The 4,407-nt window shown below is 39.0% G+C and overlaps 1 pseudogene across 1 annotated transcript; it reads left to right on the top strand.

The window, feature by feature from the left end:
• The first annotated feature begins 420 nt into the window (after positions 1-420).
• Positions 421-1,284, top strand: LOC111159486 (annotated as a pseudogene). The gene has a single exon (XR_002641417.1). The product of XR_002641417.1 is annotated as a transcription factor BTF3 pseudogene (transcript).
• Positions 1,285-4,407: the final 3,123 nt, after the last annotated feature.

Genomic DNA, 4,407 nt, shown 5'->3' with positions numbered 1-4,407 from the left:
GCTAGCAGAGCAGGAACAAACTTCTGGTGTCATCTAGTCCAACCCCTCCTTTACAGATGAAGAATAAGCTACATACACAAGATCACACAGGCAGAGGAGAATAATCTTGAGTCTGTGCTCTACCCAGCACTGCCTTACTGGAAGAAATTGTGAGCTTTGCTGGCTGATCTCATTTATTAAGCAAATTGTCTAATAGATTTGAGCCATTTATATAAAATCATGAGATTAGTCATTTTTAATCAAGTAGAGTCTGACACAGTATGAAATAGCCAAGGACAGGTCTGTCATGCAAACATCCCACAGCTTTAATTACCAAATGGGCAGCCCCTCACATTTATCACAAGAAGCATTTAATTTCTTATACAACTTATTTTCTACGCCAATACTTTGAATAGTAAAAAATCAGGAAAAAGGGCCATCTTGCGTCCCCGCGTGTGTGCACCTAATCTCAGCTGGTCCGCCCGAGACCCCCTGAGCGCCAACCCTAGTCCCCCGCGCGGTCCCATTTCCGCTCCAACAAGATGAAAGAAACTATCATGAACCAGGAGAAACTCGCCAAACTGCAAGCACAAGTGCGCATTGGTGGGAAAGGAACTGCTCGCCGAAAGAAGAAGGTGGTTCATAGAACAGCTACAGCAGATGATAAAAAACTTCAGTTCTCCTTAAAGAAGTTAGGGGTAAACAATATCTCTGGTATTGAAGAAATGAATATGTTCACAAACCAAGGAACAGTGATCCACTTTAACAACCCCAAAGTTCAGGCATCGCTGGCAGCAAACACTTTCACCATTACAGGCCATGCTGAGACAAAGCAGCTGACAGAAATGCTACCCAGTATCTTAAACCAACTTGGTGCAGACAGTCTGACTAGTTTAAGAAGACTGGCTGAAGCTCTGCCCAAACAATCTGTCGATGGAAAAGCACCACTTGCTACCGGAGAGGATGATGATGATGAAGTTCCAGATCTTGTGGAGAATTTTGATGAAGCTTCCAAGAATGAAGCAAACTGAATTGAGTCAACTTCTGGAGAAGATAAAACTTGAAGAAGTTACTGGGAGCTGCTATTTTATATTATGACTGCTTTTTAAAATTTTGTTCATGGATCTGATAAAATCTAGATCTCTAATATTTTTAAGCCCAAGCCCCTTGGACACTGCAGCTCTTTTCAGTTTTTGCTTATACACAATTCATTCTTTGCAGCTAATTAAGCTGAAGAAGCCTGGGAATAAAGTTTGAAACAAGATTAATAAAGTTCTTTGCCTAGGAAAAAAAAAAAAAAAAAAATCAGGAAAAAGGTCATCAGTTCCTGTCATGGGAATTATTATACAAAAAAGGAAAAATGCATCAAATTTCCACATCCCTTCTCCAGACTGAAAGTGTGGTGTTCGTCTGCCGTAGCATCCATCTTCCCTCAATCAGCAGCTCTAGGGCACAACCACCTGGCCAGCATCTGGGGCAAATGTCCTCTGCCATGCTGGCTTCCTCTGTCCCCAAGTACAGCCCGAGTTTCTCCACAACATTAATCAGGCAGAAAGTCAGAAGAACTGAGACAGAAGCTCGACTGCAGGCTGGTATGACAGGTATGATTCCAGAAAAACAGTCAAAGACCTAGCAGCTCTGGTCACGACTCTGCCTGTGAGAAACAGGACAGCCTCAGGCACATTCCTTCAGCCTTCAAAAACCTAATTTCCTCATCTTTAAAATGAGAGAAATAGTTGCCTGTGTCACAGGTTGTGAAGACTGAACACCACAACTGTTAAAATGCACAGCACAAGACTTGTGGTGAATATAGCAGAATGTGTCAACTCGGCAAATCATACTATGTTGTACACCTAAAGCTAACGTAACCTCGTGTGGCAACTCAAAAAAATAAATGTAAAAATAAAATGCACAGCACAGTGGCTGGCACGTAGTAGAGCCTTAAATTTTTTTTTAATTGAAAGGGTATGGCAAATAATTTTCTTCCCTCTAAAACTGATCAGCAATCTGTTCTTTCCCTAATTCATATATAAATAGAGAAGAAATTGGGAGTATCACAGGCCCTCACGTGGCCAATCTTTGTTCTAATGCTGCCACCTGCTGCTGGATAGGCGGCATCCCATGCGGCTATTTCCTGGGGATACACTGAAACACATGAGGGACCATATGGGGGTGCATCCAGACAAGGCCTCCCCAGCACACTTCTCTCCATTGCTATCGTTCAGATCTGAAACATGCACATACCTGATTTATGTGGTCCCAGGATTACAGCCCTAGTTCCATGACAGGAGGGGCTTTTCAAACAGAGGATGACATTTTCCTAGTAGGTCACACATTTCCAGCATTAGCAACATTAGGATAGCCAAGACCTGAGCCGCACCAGAAGTCAAAAAGTATGCAGCCTGCAGACACGTTTCACTGAACCTAAATAATGTTGGCCCACACTGTGGTTCATAAAATTCAAACTAGCCACCAATGCTTTAAATATCAGATTTCACCTGAAAAATATGCATTTTCAGATTATTTTGTCCCTAAATCCCAATAACAGAGACTTACACAGAATAAGATGGCTAACTAGAGAAAGACTCTGGGTGGCTCAGTGGGTTAAAGCCTCTGCCTTTGGCTCAGGTCATGATCCCAGGGTCCCGGGATGGAGCCCCACATCGGGCTCTCTGCTCAGCAGGGAGCCTGCTTCTTCCTCTCGCTCTCTGCCTGCTTCTTTGCCTATTTGTGATCTCTATCTGTCAAATAAGTAAATAAAATCTTTAAAGAAAAAAAAGACTGATTTTTACCTTCAAGTAATAATAATAATTCGTAACTACCAAGCAAACCATACTTGTTAAAAACAAGGGCCAGAAAGAAAATTCACAATAACATAGGTTATAGTCAGTCCAGCTAGATAGGAAGAAAATGCTAATTATTGAGTCTTTGTCAAAAAATATTGATGGAAAAACTTCACCTTAATGAAGTATTTTCAGTAAAATAAAAATTTTAATTGGAAAAAATAAGTAAATGTTTTGTGTAAGAAATTGCTGAAAAATTATATTGGATTAACCATGTGCCCTCCCTCCAACACCATAGAAAACCCATCTTGAGAGCCTAATATGCATCTGTATATGTCTGTATATTTCTCCATATTATAATCTCACATACTCACATTCACATTGGCAAAGGCTTTTCATTCTTTGTCTTGTAAAAACCCAACTATATTATATACATTTCCTGACATCTTTTTTTTCTCATTTAACAATATCTTTTAAAAATCCTTTCAAATCAGAATGGGTTCATTTGTATTAAAAACAAAAAATCAATGAGGGGTGCCTAGGTGGCTCAGTTGGTTGAGCTTCTGCCTCTTGATTTCAGCTCAGGTCATGATCTCAGTGACTTGGGATCCAGCCCCAATTCAGGCTCCCCACTCATTAGGTAGTCTGCTTGTCTCCGTCTTCCCTTTCCCCTGCTCACACTTTCTCTCTCTCTTAAATAAACAATGAATCATGGAACACTACATAAAAAACTAATGAAGTACTGTATGGTGACTAGCATAACAACAAATTTTTAAAGCTTAAATAAATAAATAAATCTTTAGGGGAAAAAAGTCAGTGAGAGCAACTGCCAGGTTGAAGAAAAGACATATTTTTATTTTTAAAAGAAATTGCCAGACTACTTTGCAGAAGGACTGAAATAATTCACCTTTCCTTTGGCAAAGTACGTTGAGTACCTCCTTGCCTATAACCCAACAGTAGCTGGCATTACTACTTCTTTCCACCAGCCTGATAGAGGTAAAGATTAATCTCATTATTATTTTAATTTGCATTTCTCTAGCTTCTAATTAGATTGAGCACCTTTTCATATGTTTGCTGGCAAAAAGCTTTGCTCTTCCACAAAATGCCTGTTTATCTGACTTAGCCAGGTTTTACTGGGTAGTTTGTCTTTTGTTTCCATTTGTAAGAGTTGTTGGTGTATTTTCATTACAAATTTTATATACCTATCATCTGCATGATAATCATTTTCTTTCCAAATCAGTCATTTGTCTACTGACTCTGCTGATGAACTCTGCCATACAGAAGTGTGAATTTATATATAAATAAATATGATTAAACTTCTGGTTAAAGGGGTATTTCCCCATCATCCCCAATTATTGGGAATGTAGCCTCCCAGATTATCTTGCAAGACATTATTATATAATTTTTTATATTTGGTATTTATATTTAATTTTTTTTATTAAACATAAGATAAGCATCCAAGTTTTTCTTCCAAATAGATAACCAGTTTTGCCAGGACCATTCATTATAGAATATATCCTTTCCCCACTGAACTAAACTAGCAACTTTCTAACGTAGAAGAAGCTTATATAGACTAGGATCTATCTCCAGAATCTTTATTCTGTTTTACTGATCTAGTTACCTATTCTTATGTCAATGTAATATT

The sequence above is a fragment of the Enhydra lutris genome, unplaced genomic scaffold (assembly GCF_002288905.1).
Source record: "Enhydra lutris kenyoni isolate GAN:26980312 unplaced genomic scaffold, ASM228890v2 scaffoldscaffold68, whole genome shotgun sequence".
Taxonomy (NCBI): domain Eukaryota; kingdom Metazoa; phylum Chordata; class Mammalia; order Carnivora; family Mustelidae; genus Enhydra; species Enhydra lutris.
Note: the sequence above shows the minus strand (reverse complement) of the source record. Positions and strands in the feature narration are given on the sequence as shown.